Genomic DNA, 22,141 nt, shown 5'->3' on the forward strand with positions numbered 1-22,141 from the left:
TATTGTAAATTTCTTATATATTTTTATTATTTGTCAAATTAACTATTCAATATGGAATTTGTAATTTTATTTTATTTTTTAGGATATTGATATTGTATAAAAGTGAAACTGTGTGTTTTTTTTTAGTTAGATTTTCAAAGGAAAGACTATACTCCTTTTGTGTTTGTGCTATTTTGTTTTTTATAGTATAATTTTATAATTATTGAATAAGTATTAATTTGATGTGTTGAGCTCTTTCTTGATATGGGTGGTGAATTTAAAGTAATGCATTTCATACTAAGTAATTTGTTAACTGCCACCTGACTCAACAACTCTGACCGTTGGCAGCGGGTCTCTTCATCCAAAAACCAACGTTGGCAAGTCGATTTTGGATCTCCTTCCCTTAAAACCTGAAAATTCCCGAATCGATCAACGTATAAAAGTATTTTGAGTGAGAATTTCCAAATCAAGCGATATCTTAGCTAAATCTGTGTGAGAATTTCGTTGTTAAATCATTGAATTTTTGTTGATTTTTAGATATACAACTTTGACTGAACTAACCCCCACCCGTTTGAAGGTCCAATACGCTCAATCCAATCAACTCTCAAGTTGGCAACAAGTTGAGATATGTTCAACCTAGTCAAATTGGTACGATTTGAGCCAAACCCATTTCGAGCGGTGCATATCCCATAAGAAGTAAAACTCATTATTTTAGGTACCACAATTGAAAAATTATTATTTTTGTAATTCGGGTTTAAAAAAATATATAAATAGTGAAACAAATTCTATGCCCCATCCACCCCAAGTTCAAAACTTCAAAACGACACCACCCTAGCCAAATCCTAGTACTGTTTGAAATTTGAATTGCCCTTTGCTCAAACTCAAACCGCCTCAAAGTTCAAAACTTCAAACCGCCTGGTGCATGTATATATATCCTGCTCTCCTTAGCTCGCTGCACCTCCAAAGTAAAGTAAAGTAATAGAATTGAATTAGCTTCGCTTCATGATCATGGAGAATCCTGTCAAAGAAGACGATGACTGCCCCTTCCCGGAATTAGTGTGGCAAGCTGTATACGCGGCGATTGCTTTGATATTTGCTACGTTGTGTGGGCGTGTGAACACAGTAGTCAAAGAAATATGTGCGGAATTTATAATTTTCTTATTGTTGTTCGCGATAGTCTTTGATTACACCAAGATCCTTGTCAATGGTTTGCGCTCAAAATTTTCATTTACACCAACACCAACACCAACACCAACACTAACACCAACACCAATCCCAAGAAAATAAATTTAATCAAAGTGTCTATGAGGCTCGTTGTTGCTTGCTCCTTGCTCATGTGCTTTGTTTTTTATGATTCTAAAAATCGTCAGTAAGCTACACAGTCCTCATGTGCTCTAGACAAAACTTGCGCAACAAATAAGAAGAAAAAGATCCTACAAAAAGTACTGGTGTGGTACCAATCAAATACCCTCCGAAAGTTAAGTTAGAAAACTTTTTACAACTCTAGAGTACCAGAGCTAGAGTAAATTATGCGTACGTTGATTTTTGAGGGCTTTGGGTTTTTATAGTAGTGTAGAATCGACCTTTGTTTCTTGACAAAGAAGGTGTTTCCTTGTGGGGAAGATACTCGTAAATACACATATTTTGCAGGATCCTTTCCATATAGGGACTTTGCTAATTAGGGTTAATTGTAGGGCATAAGATATTTCCATTTGAGGTTTCTTGGAGACCACTTAGGCCACGCAGATGCCACGTGGCTTCACAACCTGTCGCCCCTATGTCCGTTTGAATGGGGATCTGTCCACCGTGGAGAATCTGCCCGTTTCCTTACCCTTCCTTTCGAGACACGATCCACTCTACCCGCTGTCCATCAGCACACCTAGGCCATCCCTTTCCTTAACACTGTCGCTTACAGCTGGCTCTGTTGAACAGATCAATCTATCTTAAATTTTATCCTCTCCAGTTTTTATCACCGAAGACTTTCATCCCAATAATAGGGTTACCAGGTAAGTCATGATTTTCTTTCTTTCTTTTCCCTGTTTTGTTTATTGTTTTTTTTTAAAATTAATTTTCTGGAACCAAAAATATATAAAGGGTCAAACTTAATTCTTTCTTAATTTCCCTGAAATTATTTTTCTTGAATTTATGTTTCCAAAAGATCTCGACTTTTAGGGTTCATGCTAGGGATGGCAATGGGGCGAGGCAGGGCTGAAGGATGGGGTCTTCGTCCTCGCCCCACATGACAGGGAAAACTTTCCCACTCCATCCCCACTCCTTGGGCCCCGCGAAGCCCTGCCCCACCTTGTAAAACTCTACTTTTTGTTAATTTTCCCTATAACTAGTACAATTTTTTTAATGAAACCTATTTCATTAATAAAAATATACTTGAAATTACAACTAAATTTATCCCATCAAATTAAATCAATTTTTAGAAAAAAATTGAATAATATATCCAGGTGTTTAACAAGACAATCACCAAAAAAAAAAAAAAAAAAAAAAAATCTCATAGTATAACACATAACAAAATAAAGGCAGAAAGCCTCATTTGGTAGAATAAAATAAGCTAATATTGATATATTTGTTTAAATAGTAGGGTTTTAGGGTATGAAAAATTTACAATTATAACTCTTAGCAACACAGAGCAGGGCGGGGACGGGGAGGGGTGGGGCAAGGTGGGTCTAAAAAGTCTAAACTCATCCCTATCTCGCCTCGTGGTACGGGGCTAAAATCTTGCCCCATCCTCACCCCACCATCTTTGCAGGGTGAAGCCAAGAGGGGCGGACTAAGCGAGGCGAGGCAAGGCGAGGCAAAATTGCCATCCCCTTCATGCCAACTAATGTGCTGCCATTCAATAATCCTGGGATTTCTATTCTATGTGATTTTCTTTTCCATGTTTATTTTTAGGGATAAAACTTAATTCTCTATTTTATGGATGAATTTCAGAAAGGCTTTAAATTTGGATGCTATACTATATGTGAATTTCCTTTTTGTTGCTAGAAATATTTATTATTATTAAACATATTAATTATTTTGTTTTCCAGAACACCCAAACTTGTAGATGCGGCAAAGGAGTTCATGTGGAAAATTATTTGGTACTCTCGGAGTACCATAAATGCGTACTCCCTCCTCTCACATAAATGGTGGGTCTCACCATGAATTTAATTAATGTGACCCACCATTCATGTAAGATAAGGAAGTACGCATTTATGGTACTCTAGGAGTACACAATAATTTCCCGCGTTCAGGTATCTCAATTCTCAATCTGAAGTACCTTGGTTATGCTTTGGGGATTTTAATGAGATAATTAGACAAGATGAAAAGGTGGGAGGAGCTCTAAGACCCCATAATCAAATGCAATTGTTTAGAGAAGTGTTAGACGAATGTGGGTTTATGGATTTGGGGTATGTAGGACCTAAATTCACATGGGCTAGACATTTTGATAATGGTAATTCAATTTGGGAGAGACTAGACCGGGGTTTGGCCACTAATGATTGGTTTTTAAAATTTCCTGGTACAAGGGTTCACAATTTAAGGTGTGATTCTTCGGATCACAACCCAATCCTCATTGTGTTCTCGGGACTGGATCCTCCTAGAAGGAAGAAAGTGTTTCGGTTTGAAGAAATGTGGTTGTCAAATCCGGGGTGTTCTGATATTGTTGAAGCCGTGTGGAATAGGTGTGATAATGAATCTTTGGAAGGAATTGTAGGTAGAGTTGAAAAGTGTGGTAGGGATTTGAGTTGGTGGGAGAAGAATGTGTTTGGGAATGTAAGAAGGGAGTTGGAAAAATTGAAAAAACTTCTACCCAAGGTTGAGGAGGAGGCCATTCTTAGAGGTGACAATACTAGAGTTAGAGAACTAAAGAAGGAAATTGAAGAATGGCGGGATAAGTACAAAGATCAAGAATTTTATGGGCAAGACAAGGGGATAAAAACTCAAGGTACTTTCATAGTTGTGCTACAAAAAGATACCGAAAAAATTTGATTGAAGGTATGAGAGATGAAGAAGGTTCATGGAAGACCAACTCGGAAGACTTTACAGAAATTCTTGTAAGCTACTACCATTCACTTTTCAACTCCACGGGTCAGTTGGATTCTTCACAGGTGTGGGAGTGTGTACCTAGGGTGATTACTGATGAGATGAATGCCCTATTATGCAAGAAATTTGAAGTGCATGAAGTAGAAGTGGCTTTGAATCAAATGGCTCCCCTCAAAGCCCCTGGTCCAGACGGAATGCCACCTCTTTTCTACCAACACTTTTGGGGAACAGTTAATCATGATGTTACTGCCTCCATCCTCATGTGGCTAAACTCAAGTACCTTGCCCCAATCTATTAACCATACTTTTATCACATTGATACCCAAAACACACTCCCCTGAATATGCCCACCAATTTCGCCCTATTAGTTTGTGTAATGTGTTGTATAAAATTTTTTCTAAAGTTTTAGCCAACTGTTTAAAAAAAGTCTTACCTTCAATTATCACAGAACACCAATCTGCCTTTACCAAAGATAGACTTATTTCTGATAATATAATGATGGCTTTTGAGACTTTACATTGTTTACAACGATATAATTCTGGTTTGCATGGGTATATGGCAGTTAAACTTGACATGAGTAAGGCCTATGATAGGGTGGAATGGCCTTTTTTGGAAGGTATAATGAGGAGGATGGGTTTCAATGAAGGATGGATAAATCTGATTATGTTGTGTGTTAAAACTGTTACATACTCGGTGTTGGTGAATGGAGAACCTTGTGGAATGATTCACCCTACAAGGGGCATTAGGCAAGGCGACCCCATTTCCCCTTTCCTCTTTTTGCTATGCACTGAAGGGTTGAACGGGTTGCTCAAAAAAGCAGAAGGGAATGGGGATATTCATGGTTTTTCCCTCTGCAGAAGGGGCCCAAAACTAACACATTTGCTTTTTGCAGATGATAGTCTTCTTTTTTGCAGGGCAACAATAGAGGAATGTGGCAAAGTATTGGAGATTTTAAATACCTATGAAGTTGCTTCTGGCCAAAAAATAAATAGAAGCAAGACAGCATTGTTTTTCAGCAAAGCAACCAACGAAGCTTTAAAGGAGCAAATTAAAGAGGCGTGGGGTGTACCAGAAATTATGCAATATGAGAAGTACTTGGGTCTACCATCTTTTGTGGGGAAAAGGAAAAAAGCAAGTTTCAATTACATTAAGGAGCATGTGTGGAGAAAACTTCAAGGATGGGAAGGGAAGTTACTTTCACAGGCCGGTAGGGAGGTATTGATAAAATCCGTTATCCAAGCCATCCCCACATACACCATGGGATGTTTCAAAATTCCAATCGGTCTATGCAATGAAATTGAGACCATGATTAAAAAATTTTGGTGGGGACAACGAGGAGATCGTAGGAAGATACATTGGGTCAAGTGGGATGAGTTGACTAAAGCCAAAGGAGTGGGTGGCATGGGCTTTAGAGACTTAGCAAAATTCAATGACTCTCTACTAGCAAAGCAAGCTTGGAGGCTCTTGCATAATCATAACTCCCTTTTCTACAAAGTGTTCAAGGCGCGGTTTTTTCCAAATTCAACCATTATGGAGGCCAAGGAGTCAAGGATGGGATCTTATGCTTGGAGGAGTATACTTGTAGGGAGGGATGTTATTCGAAAGGGAGCAAGATGGAGAGTCGGTGATGGGAAAAAAATCCGAATTTGGCAAGATCATTGGCTGCCAAGAAAACATCCACCACAAGCACTATCTTCTCCCTTGATAGATTTTGAAAATTCTAGAGTGGATATTCTTATAGATCCAAGTAGGAGGATGTGGGATGATGAGATGCTACACGGTCTGTTCAGTATAGAGGAGGCAGAGCTAATCAAGACCATTCCTTTAAGCAGTGGAGTTTCCGAGGATATCCTATATTGGCCTCACTCAAGCAATGGTCATTATAGTTGCAAGACCGGTTACAAATTCTTAAAAATGGAAGAGGAGCTGTCTGCTGAACCACAAGTATCCATAAATGAAGAGAAGAAGCTGTGGAATGGAATATGGTCACTGCAAGTTCCCCCCAAGGTGAAAACACTGCTTTGGCGTGCATGCCGTGAAGCTATGCCGACAAAGAAGGCACTTTTCCGTCGAACTATTACAACGGACTCCCTCTGTGTCAGATGTCACGGCCATGATGAAGACTCACTGCACGCTATGTGGTCCTGCCCAGAACTAGATACGGTGTGGTTGGATTTGGAGCTTTGGAGTTTCAGGTGTGCTGTTCAGTTCGTGACCTTCAAGGAGCTGCTGTTGTGGTTAATTGCAAACAACCATCAAACAGAGGTCTTTGCTGTAACGGCTTGGACAATCTGGAACCAGCGGAATCAGGTTCGTCTCAACCAACTGGCGGACTCACTTCACCAAATTCCTCAGATTTCAAAGTCTTGGCTAGTTGAATATCATGCTCGGCAACTTCCTGTGACTACTCCAGTGCAGCAGAACCGCAATACCAGAACTCTTTGGAGGCCACCACCATCGGAGCTTTTCAAAATAAATTTCAATGGCGCCGTCTTCACACATGAAAAGAAGTTTGGCATTGGAGTCGTTATAAGAGATCACCAGGGCTCTGTTATTGCTTCATGCTCAAAACCGGTACACCAGGAGCTAGGCAGTGAGGATGTTGAGGCAACGGCTGCGGCATGGGCTCTATTTTTTGCTTTGGAAGTGGGGGTGAAAAGGGTAGTATTAGAGGGTGACTCTTTGTCTGTTATCAAAGGGTTAATGGGGGAAGGAAGGCTGCTAACACCAATGGGATTGCTCATTGAGGAGGCCAAACAGTTATCTAGACATTTTGAAGAATTACATTACTCTCATGTTAAGAGGGATTGTAACGTTTTAGCTCATAATCTGACTAGACATGCCGTCGGCATTCCGGATTTGTTAGTTTGGATGGAGGATATTCCTTCACATTTTCATGATGTATTTCAAGCCGATTTATTAGGCTTATCTGAATAAAAGTATGTTACGTGTTTTCCTCAAAAAAAAAAAAAAAAAAAAAAAAAAAAAAAAAAAAACTACATTGACCTTGTATGGTTTTCTTTATAACTATATATTAATTTTATTATTTATGTTTGGAAACACTTTTAATTCTAACAAATAAAATTTAATGCTATCAGGAACAAGGTTGAACCCAGAATTGAACAGTGGGAATTACCTCTCGATTACAATCTTATTGATAAGTAAAAAGCTCAGCATTACAATCTGATTGATAAGTGGAAAGCTCAGTATAGCAATTTTATTGATAAGTGGCAAGATTACAATAAGCAAGCTCGGAATTACAATCTTGGGAAAGGTTAGTGGACTCACTCTTTATTTAAGGGATTAATAAGAGTTAAAGTCTTATTTTTTAGGTGGCATCAGTTATTAGATTAGTAAATTGATGGGTAGCTTTTGATTATAATCTAAACTTTATTTATTTAGTCATCATGTACATGTTTTCTTTTTCTTTAATGATGTCAAGACATGTTAACAGATGATATATGATAATTATTTTTCTATGATATTATCCCAATTATTCACATAAAATCAGACATTTACAGGCCAGTGTTAAGGATGGGATTATTGAACTTTTTTGAAAAGTACCCTCATGAATTATGCCAATATATTATCGTGTCTTTGCATGTGTGTGTTGGAAAATGTATTTGGACTAATACGTTAAACTTCTCTCCCCATTTGCAGCACATAAGGATCGCATCTGTGGAAAACAAAGGTAACTGCTGCCAGGGCTATGAAATCTGTAGATGTTGTGAAGAGAATGGTTGATGAAGAAACGAGGATTGAGAAAACTGAGCAATATCGGCATCAATTCCATATTGACGATTGAAGCTGAAGCAAATTCAAAGCCAAGACAAAGTTTGAACAAACAAACAAACAACTTTGATTTGTAGGGTTTTTTTTTTTTTTTTTTTGGATTAAAAGATAGAAAATTTGTAGGGTATTTTGGTCTTTAGAAAGAGGACACCAAACTCAAGTTGTCCCACATATTATTGTAACGTTTTTATTTTAAATTTTTATCATTTTCAGAAATTTGTCTTATTTCCTTGTTTTGGAGAATTTTTAGGAATATTTTATTTAAACCTGAGTCCTTATATGGTTGGATATTGATGAGAATTTGACTAGCATTAATTTTGCTAGAAATATGTGTCTTTTGGATCCTTTCACTTGGTTGTAAAATGAAATCAAGAAGTCTATTATAGAAAAAAGAGAGTCTTTTTTCTCTATTTTTTATTTTCTTTGTGGACTCTACCTTGTGGATTCAAGGTATTTCAAAGAGTGAGTTTTGTATTCTGAAGGTTTTCACCCTCTTTGCTTATTTATGTGGACTATGGTTGGATGCTATTTGACTCAAAATCAATGGTATGCTTACCTTTACATAGAAGTAGTGAAACAAGATCCCTATTATTTTATCGTTTAGTTAGTGAAAAAACGTGCACCTATGTTATGTAATTTAAGTTATGGTCACATTTTATCAATTTAAGTTATGGTCACATTTTATCAATTAAGTTATTTTTTTAAGTGCTATAAATTGATGTAGTGGTGTACCTCACAAGAAATCCTGAATATTGACCATATTATTGTTTCAATTCTAGTCCCTAAAAATTATGAGTTTTACTTCCTATGAGAGATAAAAATGATCTTTCAAAGGGTAAAATGCACAACATCCCTGAATTTTGGGGTGTTGCACTTGGATCCTTCATATTTTGATTTTGTCAATTTAGCACATGAGCTAAAAGTACACATAATAATGCAAAAAGTTGGAAATCACGTGTTGGATAAAGTAGACACAAACGTGAACAAAAATGAAAATATATTATCATTGTTATTTATTTATTTTTGTAAGAAGGAGAATGCATGTAAGCATAACATACCTAATTCCTAATTCCTAGACTATCATTTCCATGTAAAATTTATTCAAATTTAGAAAAAATACCATCTTATATTATAAGAAGGGTAAAACTTAGGTGCAGTACCTTATGTGCTGTTCTTTAGGTTTCTCTCTTAAAATTCGGTCATATGGCTACTTAACTTAAAAATACACTTCTATCTCATGAGAAAAAATTTTCATGGCAAAATTTTAAAAGAATAACTTAAATAACAGCACCTAAGTACTATACCTAAGTCTTACTCTTATAAGAATGTCTCCTTTGGACAAGCTCTCCTCCCACTCCCTAATCTCCACATCCAACCCTGTAGTAAAAAATTTTCTACGATCAAAACAACAAGAGGGGGAAAAAGAAGAAGAACACAATTAACATCCTATTTTATCAACTATGTAATAATAATAATAAAGTTTAAACACAAAATAATATTTATAAAATCTGGATAATTCCTAACTACGTGTATGTGTGTTATTTTGGTCATGGAAAGTTCTATATGTGCTAAGAACTTGTACAGCCTATGGAACATCCATAATCATAAAGCATCAAAACATGCACTATGCCATGGCCTTATTTACCTATGGTCCATGTTTGGACGTCCAACAGTACTGACAGTATATGGTTCAACCCGACATTGCAAAATTTGGCATCTAAACACATTCTGAAGCACTCCTAAAATTACTAACACTCAACTGGAAGGGCTGGTTGTAAATAGAGTAGCTGATCTCAGTCATCAAAACTCTGGAACATGGAATGATCATCAACTCCTAACCCAGGTTTATAACTTTGAGGAAGCAAAAATCCATTAGTAAAATTCCCATCTCAAGGACAGAGGGTGAAGACAAACTCATTTGGCCTCTATCCACAAGTGGAAACTATGAAGTTAAAAAGAGGTTACAAATCCATCTTGCAACACTCACAGCATGGTAGAAACAGAAGGGCCTTGAAGGGAGAGGTTTGGAAACAGATATGGAAATTAAAGATTACATGCTTATAATCTTCCCTTGGATACTGTTAAACAATGCACTCCCTATCAAATCCTGTTTAGAACATAGTGAATGACAAAGTGTTCGTGTGTGATCTGTCAATCTGAGGAAGAGAGCGTGAACAAAGTGTTCGAGTGTTCGTGTGTTCGTGTGTGATGCAAAAGCATGTGGATGGCGTCAAACCTCAATCTAAGGTCAAATCTTTTGCATGCTCGTTCTATCCAACATTGAATTGGGAAGTAGATAAAAGGAATAGAGCAGTTCAGGAGCACAAATCAAATGTTTGAAAGTGCCATGGTTGTGACACTATTTTTACATGTGGAATAGCAGAAATCAATCCATAAAACAGTTAAGACCACTGTTTACAATAATGTGATTAAAAAACAATACCTAAGTTTTAGCCATTTGTATTATACCTAGATTCAATTGCCATGGGTCTCTCTCCAGATTAAAGAGTAACAACAACAGCGCAAGAGGAGGAGCATATCATTGCAGCCCTATAATTGTAGTCATTGGGATATATCACATGTGAGAGGTTAACATTCCCATGTCAGAGAAGCGTAATATATTCTAGTAGCGTAAAATAAAATTGATGGCTTGTATGCTGTTATCATCATAGCTATATTTGATTGGCATATAGATTTTTTTTTGTTTAATCAACTGCCTGGTGGGTACTTCACATCCAAAGCAAAGGTCTTTGTCATATTGAGCAAATGGTGAAAGTAGAACGGGAAAAAAGTTCATCAATTCGTCCAAGTCAGTCTGCACACCTTGATGACAAGATTCTAATTTTATGCTTTTATATTTTTGCAATGAAATCATGTCTGAGTTAACATACTAATTGTATGATTTAGTTTTCATTAGTTTCTTTCTTAAGTGGCAACTGGCTCAGTGGAAATGTTCCACAGTCAATCTTGATCGAAAGGAACTAATAATGTATATGCTTGATGCTTCTCATCTTGGATGCCTAGTCTTTTTAATCTTGATTATGGTGGCCGGATCTCTATATATCTCTTGATATGCCAACTTTCATTAAAAATAAATAAAAAAATTTGAGGCTTTAAATAATTAATTAGGAGAAATAGGAATGTGACATTAATGATTACGGATGTTCACATGAGAGCATTACAAATTATACTTTCCTTTTGTATGGTACCAATTCGATTACATTAGCTTAAATAGAACGTTACACGACAGTCAATCACATTAGAATGAAAGAAGCACCAAAATTATTTCAAAATTCTTTGTTTCAGCTTCTCTTTGTGATGACAGAATTTGTTTTTTTTTTTTCGAATTAGTTTCATTTTGAAACTTGAACCTTGAATTTGGTCTTCAATATTGAGGATTTTATGGGATTTAACTGTGGCCTGATTAGATATTTTCTAATAGACGTAATCCTGAAGCCCTAGTATATATTTATGTAAATTGATAACCCCAGCACCCTGTTCTGCTCAATTCTGCTCCTTCAAACTGAAGAATTGAATTGAGTTGAATTTGTGTGTTCCTTTGCTTAGCTTCATGATCATGAAGAATCTCTTCAGTCTTCAAAGAAGACGTAGACTACTGCCCCTGTCCGAAATCAGTGTGGTATGCTGTATCCGTGTTTGTCTTTTTGTGTTATCTAAAATTGTGTGGTCTTTTGCTTGACATGAACGCATGGATGTTAGAGATCATGTTCAAAGTTGGTACTCAAATTTTTGTTGGCTGCGATAGCAGCTGACTACCTGATGATTATCTTTGTTGATAGCTACCAGTAGTCTATGTCCAACTCTTCAGAAGAAAGCACCAAAAAAAATTAATTAAGATAAAGCGTTTTTGAGGTTCGCTGCTGCTTTCTTCTTGTTCATCTTGTTTTCGAATATCACAGGGTGAGTAGTGGTTTTCTCTCTTTTCCCTTTTTTTTTTTTTTAATTAAAAAAAGTTATTTTATGCTTGAATTCCTAAAAAAATACTACTAACATTCTTGAAATTTCTTTCCAAAAGATCCCTATATGAAGAGCTCTTGCGTTTGTGACCTAATGCGAGTCATCTTGCGATTTATAGGTGATTTTCTTTTCAATGTTTTATTTTCTTGTACTAATTTTTTTTTTTTTTTTTTTTTTGTACATGTTATGAAATCCCACACAAAAAAAAAAAAAAAAAAAAAAAAGCTTAATTCTTTGTTTTTTTGGATGAATTTCAGGATGCTATACTATCCGTTTGGATTGAGCTTATTGTTGCTGAAACTGAAAACTGAACACTGAAAACACTGTAACAAAATAATTTTTAAATGTGTAAATAGTACCGTGAAACCTATTTTTAATATTTTTTAATATGTGAACAGTGTCAGCACAGTGCGTGAACAGTATATTCACTGTTCATAACAGTAAAATTTATCCCCCAAAGTCAACAAATTGGGGACAAAAAAAAAAAAAAAAAAAAAAAGAGAAAACGTGAACCGGAGAAAATGCAAACGCAGAAACGCGGAGCCCAAACGCCCTCTATATGTTAATTTCTTTTTCGTTGCTGAAAATATTTATTATTATTATTAAAATTTGTTTCCATGTAGATCGAGAAAAGAGCTTACTCCAACTAATTACCTTGACTACCTGGTATGGATTTCTTTAACTATATTAAAATTTTATTATTTATGTTTGGAAACACTTTTAGTTCTAATTAATAAATAAAATTTAATTCTGTCAGGAGCTACTGTGAACAGTTCGACCGATGAAATATAGGCTTCAATTCCGTACAAAAGATTGAAGCTGAAGCAAAATCAAAGCTTATTAAAAGACAGGATTTTGCAGTGTATTTTGGTCTTTAGAATTTCAAGTTGTTCCACATTTTATTGGAATATTTTTTATTTTGAATTTTCAGAATTTTCCAATTTATGCTGTATTTTTATTTAAACCTAAGTCCTTAATTATATGATGATAAGATATTGATTAGAATTTCAAGAGGGTTAACTTAGAGTTTGTAATTTTAGCCGGATTTATGTATAAAGAGAAAATTTCCATATAATCCTCGTACCAGTAGGCTTTCACCTCAAAAAATTGATTTTGTTTATCTTTCCTTACTGTTTTGGTCATCTAAGGTTTAGGATTAATGTTACAGAGGTTTGACTTAGGGTAGAAATCTGGTCCTACGAATTAACTTAGCTTGTTTGTTGGTTGCTTGGAATTTATTGAAATATTGATGAAGCTATGGAATTATAATTAGTTATCTCCAAAGAAAGGAGTTTAGACAATTTTTGGTACATAAAGTCTTGCTAGGGGTTTTTCTTGGAGAGAACAGCACTAGTCAATAGCCTTTAATAGTTTAATAATAAATGATTGTCTTTGGTGGCTAAAAATCAGTTGGTGCCTTGGTCCGATAATAAAAAACTATTATCAGGATCTAGCGAACACCAAAAATTAAAACTTTCATTAAAAAAAAAAAAAAAAAAAAATTTAGAAGGTTATACTATTTATATTTTTGTTCCCCTCTCCCTTTATTATTAATTTTTGGATCAAGTTTGAGCCTAAATTTCTCATTTTTTTAAAAAGAAGGAAATTTTGCAGTTAAAAGGCAATTTCTTTTCACGGGGACGTAGAATAATCTTTTTAAAGTAGATATGTCTAAACTAAGCTTGTGCTCCAATTATTTTTTGAAGAATTTATTTTTATTTTTTTTAAATCATATAATCTGTTTAATTGTCAATAGTTTCGTCTCTATTTGCATAATAGTTCACTTTTAATTGCTAATTAAATACAAGACAATTAATGCATATCCTTTTGATAATAATTGGATTTTTTGCTACATAGTAAAGAGGGAATTTGATAAATATTCAGGATTTCTTGTGAGGTACATCATTACATCAATTTATAGAAGTTATTCAGCAAAATAATAATAATCATAAATAAATAAACAATTTATAAAAGTTATTATAAAACATCAATAACTTGTACTCACAAATTGAAAGGGCATTCACACCAGCCTCTATAGATCATTTAGCTAATCTATATATATATATAAAACCGAAACTTCTGCTAGCACCACAATTTTCCATGTCAGTATTATTTTAAAAAAAACAAATATTTTGATTTTATATTTCTATATATATGCTAAAGAAATATTTTCCACATCACTAATTTATTTTCAAATTTTATATAAAAAAAGAAAAAGAAACATCAAACTAAAATGTGAAACCCGACTCCAATTTTATAACACCAACAAACTCAAAACCCTAAAGAGTTCATTCTCTTTGCTTTGAATATTGGCATCAATGCGGCTGAGGCATTGGCGGTGAACCCTTTTTTTACACCTTAAACGCAGACCAATGACTCCATTAGTATGAAAAACTCAGATTTATCATCCACTAGGAGATTTAATAGATGTAAGTTTTTCTTCTTCGAATTTTCTTCTTCTTTTCCTCTGTTTATCTTCTTCACACGTAGCCCAGCTCTCTCTCACTGTATTGTGTGTGAATGAATTTGAATCAAACAAGTTTGTGTCTTGCTCAAATGGCACTTTACTGAGAGAGTACTTGAGTGGCATAGGAGGGAACAGGACCAACTAAAAAGGCTGCAACCACTTTTCAATGTCTGGTGAAAAAGCATGCCACGATTTTAAACTATTTAAGTGTTTTTTTTATAATTGCTATGCCTATTTTAGTGTTTTTGACTCCCCCGCTAGCACCAGCCTATTTATTGTTTCTTTTTACTGGTTTTTGAAATGAGTTTTTTATAATGCCTGCAGACTTCTCCAAATAATAACACCTGTTGCTACAATATACTGTGCTCAGGCTTTTTTCAAACTAACAAGGAACTTGTGTTGGGTGGATCCCTCAGCCCTATTTCCAACTATGGTGGTAACCAACAGATGCTCAGAATCCTTATCTGGAAGGTAGTGCAATATTTCAATTTAATTACTTCATCAAATACTTCTAATTTTTGGTCTCACTTATGATTGTATCATATGTAATTTTTTTTACCCAAAAAAATTTATAGTAATAAATGTTACAGATATGGCTCAAGCCCAAGTCCTAATGCATTGTAGTAATAAATTTTCAAAAAAATCATTATTTGCTTTGCCTTTATATGTTTGTATGATGTTCTCTATCATTTTTGTTTATGAAGTTTGTCTATAAAACTCACAACAAGTGAATTAATAGAGAGATTGAAAATTGAATTAATTAGTTTTTTTTTTTTTTTTCAATACAAATTTGAATAAATATATATAATTTTAATTAAACTGTACTGTGCATCGCATGAGTTAGTGACTATATTATACTATAGAAATAACAACAAAATATGAAACTCACATTAGTAGTTGTTCATAGAAGTTTGTTTTTTTGGTTGATTTATATTATTTTTGTAGGGAGTTTATTATTGAAATGCAACTTCATAAACATTTGCGTTAAAAGACAATTTGTGTTCCAATATTTATGGGACAATATAGTATTTTCCAGCTAAAATATAATGAAATGGAGATTTAAAATAATCTCTTAAACTACCCTAATAGAATATGCAATAACTCATATTTAAGGATAAAGTTTAACTACAAAATTGGTTGTAACTTAAGGCTACAAATTCACTCAATAAAATAAATATTACAACATATTTTGAAAATCTAACCATTGAATTGCATATTTTTTACGCTTTTAATACACATGTTAAATTTTGTGTTAATCGGATATTATTTACCATATGATCTATAAGCTTATATTTTATGCATAATTTTAAATTACAAAAACTTGCAATTAAAAAAAAAATTATTAATGTCATAGTTATTGATCTTTAATTTTCTTGAAATTTTGCAAGCATGGAGGATATAAGAAGAAAATGTAATTTAATGGTAGATTTGTCAAAATTTAACTCCAATAAAAAGATATTAAGTTTGTAGCCTAAGGTTACAACTAATTTTGTAATTAAACTTTGTCTCATATTTAATAGCTTTCCCGTGCATCGCACGGGTTGGCGACTAGTATGATCTAAAAGTCGATTTTTTCTATTTTTTCTATAACTTTTTTGACTTCTATCAACATCAAACTCTTTTCCCCCATATTATTAAATAATTCTTTTTTTTTTTTTTTTTTTTTACCCATAGAATTACTCTTTCAGCTCCCTACTCTTTCCCATTTCTTGCATTTGGGTACAAGTGTAGTTTATTTGGAATAAAAAACTGATCACTATTTGCTTTATTCATAAAAAAATTAAATTGATCAACTACCACAAGAATATAGAAGCAGCAGAGACCTTTAAGATATAAACAAGTTGTGAATACTCGATGGCTTATTTATATGCCAAATTTCTTGCAGCTATTAATTTTTCTATTTTTATTATAATAACTGTCTAGTTAACTTGCTTCTATTTATTGGATGGCAAACATATTAATAGATGCATGCCATATTGAATGAAGCAACTAGCAATGCTTGCTTTCAAGAGATAACTTATTTTACCATATTTAAATTGCAAAAAGCACTTTTTAAAATCCAGGTTGGTAAACTGCACTTAGAGCACCTGAGAAGAAGGCAAGTTCAAATTGAAAAGTATTGAAAAAAAAAAAAAAAAAAAAAAAAAAAAAAACGTCCTTATATAAACCTTGTGAATTGTGCAGGAAATTAGTGCTGTAAAATATTACCATCACACATGCAATTGAAGCATTTTAAAACAAACTAACATTGCTTGGAGGTGGAAGCATGCCAGGAAGACTATAACACATGGAAAATAAAATATTGGTCTAGGCAACTACTATCATTAAAAGTAAATCAATGATAACATGATAAGAGATGTAAACAGATTGCTTTTGAAAATAATGTTTACTAGGCTACATATATGATGATAAAAATATTAACAATAATAATATACAGATGAGTAGAGTATAAGGCTTAGATGAAAAAATTTAGACTTTTGTCCATCATAGACATAGAATCATGCATATAAGATAGAAGAATTGCTGTAAAATTAATTACTTCATTTTAAAGATGCTGAATATTTAATTATTGTAATTTGTTGATATATGTATTTATGGATTGTACTTTATTTAAATAAAAATTATGTTCATTTTTAGACTTTCTTAAATATGTATATTATCAGGTATATATGGGGGCCAAAATGATAAAGTTATTTAAAAATTTTCAAATTATTTAGGATATTTCCAAAAAAGAAATTTAATTTTTTTTCAAAAATTTGGGGGTTGGCCAAGCCCCTCTGTCCTCAAATGGCTCTGCCACACTAGTAATAAGATGAGGGAACTACACATTTTTATGACATGATAAATAGTGTTGTTATTTTCAAAGTGACAATCACAATTGATGCTTCTCTTGTGTTACCCCAACCATTTGAATTTGGCAAGAATTGCCATCAAACCTCCAATACTTCACACCCATTGTACTAGTTATTTTTTTGAGTACATCAATTAAACAACATCCACAAATAAACAAAACATGTCAAATCAGTGTTGTACAACTGTGCTTATGTAAAATAGTGGCAATTCAAATTCATTCCTCCCTATTTTTGCCTACATGAACTTAAATATATTAAAAAGCATCAAGGAAAATATTTATCTTCTCACTTAAGTTATGCCATTTTTGCTGCCTAGCTTTAGCCTTGTTCAATTGTTCTAAATAGTAAATACCCAGGACTTGAAGTGACATAAGAGGAACATCAAGGACGTTTCTACCATTCTACACTAATTTTAATTTCCATTTTGTTTCTAATAATTTGAAGTGTAAAATAAAGTATAGTATAGGGGTGAGTGCAAAATGAAGTATAGTATAGGGGAGATAAGTGTAAAAGGTATAGTATAGGGGGTGAGTGCAAAATGAAGTATAGTATAAGGGTATAAGTGTAAAATAAGGTATAGTATAGGGGGTAGTTGAAAAATGAAGTATAGTATAGATGGACATAACTTGATTTACACTTGAAATGAGTGAGATAAGGCCGTTTGAAATTGACACAACTGTGCTGCCTCAAGATTTCACTTGAAACTCGCTTGAGGAAAATTGTGGCAAACTATACAATGATTTTGAAGGCCTGACGACTTAACCTAATTTTCTCAATACAAAACCAACCAATCATAAAAATTAAGAGGGAGGCTGCTGTATCAATATTATAGAGCAAGCATTTTTTAGTAGGATATTGTATCAATAAATCATAAATTGTTCAATCAAGCCAGTGTTTGGTGTCTAAAACAAATTTTTTAAGTGGTATCAAAGCATTTGGAACACACAAGGTCCAGATAGAAATATTCAAATGCATATCAAACTTTGAGGAGATTAACAGACTCTGTACTTAGAATGGTTAGTGAGAACAATTTTTTTTTTCCTATAGGGGGATCACACCTAGTAAAAGGTAGAATGCAAATATATCATGGCCTATGCAGTTATATACTCAATAGAAAGTGAAACGGAATGGCAGTTCTAATAACCAACCCCAAATAGTAGAAAAAGAAAGTTGTACTACTATACCAACTAATGTAGACGGCTAAAATAGACGGTTAAAACACCTAATGTGGCCTATGCAAATTGATACTCCACAAAAACAACTGCAAACCATTTCTCTAAGTATCTCACCAGCTAAAGCTTTCCTGTTGATGAAGATTTCAAGACATGTCCTCAACGATCATCTAAAGATAAGAAAGTAAGATAACATTGTTAAAAACTAAATACTCATTTACAGTTTCATCACTTTTTGTGCACACAAATGCAGCCATAGAATTAGGTTATTCCAATTATACTGCTGTAGATTCTAACCTTTGTTTAAAATAATTTTAGCTAGCCGAGTTTGGCCTCTAGCATCTCCACGCTCGTGCCTAGGCCTATATAGGAAACAATATTTCAATTATGCAATTTTTATTTCTTCTAGTTCTCAAGTTTAAAACTACGTACATCACTGGCATATAATCCATTTTACATCATGCACTCAATTCAAATCCATTAAAACAAAAACAATAACCAAAGTAAACTAATGTAACAGTAGCCACATCCTAATTAAGTTGCATCCAATCCATAAACACACGCACAACAACATCAAAAAGTAACAGAAACAACAACAATTAAAGATATCGTGGGTGGAACAGAGTTTGATCCTATGCTCCAAACTCACACATCAGGTATCAGGCACAAAACCAGAATGGCCATCCAGCGCATCTAGCCACTGGGAAATGGAATGACATTGAGGAAGTAGATCCTGGTCACAAACAAAACTAGCAAAAGCGATGGAAAAGCCATATCCAAAATCAGCTCATGCAAACTAGCTCGTAAGTTGATGAACATCTCTTGGATGAGCGTGGTCTCACAGCTAAAGAAGAACATGAAGAAAGCCATCAATCCAAGCAGGGATCGCATCATTGAAAAATTCAAGAGGAATTGGGTTTGGGGTTTGGAGCTCTTGGTGTTTGTGATTGTGTTTGTGTTTTTGAAGAAAGGCGCGACTGAGTGTGTGTGGGTGTAAACGGGTTTTATAGTAAAAACCTTTAAAAACACCATCAGCGTGCGTTTGTGTTTAAACGGTTAAGATAAGTCCTCGAATAGAATGAATGGATTGATTTACTATTTCCTTCTAAAACCTACATCCCTAATATAAAAGTGTTAAAATGGCTAATAAAGAGTTAAAATATTTTAATGCCATAAATAATGGGTTTTAAAGATTTTTTTACGTTTATTGTTGTACAAATTTCTTGACAATAAAAAAGATTTTGTTGGGTTGACTATTATACAAATTTATTGAAATATTATAAATGATCATGATAACAAGTACCCTTAAAGCAATTGTTAACAACCTATTTTAGAAAAATTTTGACACAATTTTTACAAAAAAAAAAAAAAAAAAAAATAGAAAAAGCTATTAAAACATTAATTGTTGTTGTTGTTGGATTTTTTTTTTTTCCATAAAAACTTTCTTAAAATAGTTTATTAACAATTACTCTAAGTGCATCAGTTAACATTTCCTATTATAAATAATAGGAGGGTGGCTTCTTGACTAAAAAAAATGAAGAATTAAGTCGGTGTGAACCAAATATCCATGATTGAAGGGTGGAGAGGAGATTGAGTTTGGAGTTGGGGTTTTGCAGTAGGTGTTGGTATCTATATTTGTGTTTATGTTTGTGTAGAGAGGCTGGGTGAGTGCTTTTAGTATGTTCAATGGAAATAACATGTATAAACAACAGAAACAACAACTTACCATGTGTAAAAGATACTTTGATTTTGTGCTCCAACTTCATAGAAGAAGCACAAAACTAGAATAGCCATCCAGCGCATCCCACCCCTTACAAATGGAGTAAGAAGAATGAAGTGTATTCCCATTACAAAAGAAGCTACCAAAATTGGAGGAAAAATCACCTCCATCAAAATTTGCAATGCAGCTTTGCAGTTGAGTAGCATCTGGTGAATGGATGTGACTTTTAGACTAAAAAAAATGAAGAAAACAATCAAGGGTACAATCCATTTCACACCATCGCCCATACAATCTATTCCACGATAGTAAACAAAGAACAAACAGACACAAAGAGGAACAAATATAGCTTTGAAGTTGAACAGCATCTTATGAATGAGCATGATTTCTTGACTGAAAAAGAACATAAAAAAAAAATGATCACCGCAATAGAGGCTTTATTACATTATTACACTAGAAATATTGGTTGTAATAACTTAAAATAAAACAATTGTTGCAATAACTTGATATCAATTATTTTTTTCATCTATTGTAACAAAAATTTAGAAATGATAGCTTATTGCAACGAAGTTATCATTGCAATAACTTGATATAAATTATTTTATAATATATTGTAAGGACAAATGTTAAGATATTATTGTAATAACCTGATATCAATAATTAATTGCAATAAGTTATAATTTTCGGTTGTAATAGAGACTTTAATACATTATTGCACTAGAAATATTTGTTGCACTAACTTAAAATGAAGCAATAGTTGCAATAACTTGATACCAATTATTTTTGCATTCTATTGTAACAAAATTTTTGAAATGATAGCTTATTGCAATGAAGTTATCATTGCAATAACTTTATATAAATTATTTTACAATCTATTGCAAAAGGTGTAATTGCAATGAAGTTATCATTGCAATAAAACAAAACATTGAAATGATAGATTATTGCAATGAAGTTATCATTGCAATAACTTGATATAAAACAAAAAGAGCAACTATCTGCGCTACAGAAGGAAGTCATCAACCTTCAAAAGGAAGTCGACCAACTCGATAGGTTGCTAAATAATAAAAAAATATATATATCTTTAATTTTTTTCCTACTTTCAGTTTCGTATATTTTTAATTATTAAATTTTATTTCCTGAAGGAGCAAAATCCAAGACGAACTATATAAGTTGGTAATTAAGTACTCTAATCTTCATCAAGGTTAGTGGATTTAGTCTTGATTTATATATTGTTATGACCCTAGTGTCCCACATGTCTTTTAAGTATAAGCTTAATCATATGTATATGATACATTTCATTTTTCTCTCCATTTGTAATTCTGCAGAACGTCGAGATTTGAAGAAAGGAGGATTGGAAAAATTGGAGAAGAGCATTATGAGCATATAGGCTTCAGCTCCATAGTGAAAATTGAAGATGAAGTAAAATCAAAGCCGTCTCCTTTTTCAAAAGTCAAAGATAAATTTTGAAAAACAAACAAAAGAACTTGGATTTGTAGGGTATTTTGGTCTTTAGAAAGACTCAAGTTGCCCTTTATTTTACTGAAAGATTTTTACTTTGAATTTTTTATAATTTCAATTGTCTTTTGGAGCCTTTGTGTTGGTTGTAACATCAATAAAAGATCTGTACCTTGTGGATTCAAGGTATTTCAAAGAGTGAGTTTTGAGTTTTGAAGGTTTTCACCCATCTTCCTTAATTATTTTGACTATAGTTGGATGCTATTTGACTCAAAATCTTAATTTGGTACCTTGTAATCTTACCCTAGTAAAACAAGCTCTCTATTATTTCATTGTCTAGTTAGTGATAAACATGCACCTACGCTATGTAATTTGAGTAAATTAGTTATGGTTGCATTTTATTTTCATATTTTCTTGCAAGTGGTCTTGAGTTAGAACCTTGTATCCACCCTATTTCTGGAAGTTAAGTTACATATTCGGCCTCACTTAATGGGCGAAGTATGGGCCTAGACATGAGGGGCAATGTAAACTTTTGGGACAAGTGATAGTTTATCAATAGAGTTGAACTATATGTTGTCTTATGGAGTTGCTGAACCCTCTCTTTGCTTGCTTTAGAGTTTTACATGCTTAAAGTTCTACTTCCATTTCATATTAGTGATTTCCATTATCTAAGTCACAACATTGTAATGATTTCA

At 33.5% G+C, this 22,141-nt stretch overlaps 1 long non-coding RNA gene across 1 annotated transcript; it reads left to right on the top strand.

Annotated features, from left to right (window-relative positions):
- Positions 1 to 21,143: 21,143 nt before the first annotated feature.
- LOC126729113 (uncharacterized) lies at positions 21,144 to 21,642 on the top strand. The gene is made up of 2 exons (XR_007656510.1): positions 21,144 to 21,192; positions 21,317 to 21,642. It is a non-coding gene; the product is annotated as an uncharacterized LOC126729113 (long non-coding RNA).
- The last annotated feature ends 499 nt before the right edge of the window (positions 21,643 to 22,141 follow it).

Source organism: Quercus robur, chromosome 5 (genome assembly GCF_932294415.1).
Source record: "Quercus robur chromosome 5, dhQueRobu3.1, whole genome shotgun sequence".
NCBI classification, from domain to species: domain Eukaryota; kingdom Viridiplantae; phylum Streptophyta; class Magnoliopsida; order Fagales; family Fagaceae; genus Quercus; species Quercus robur.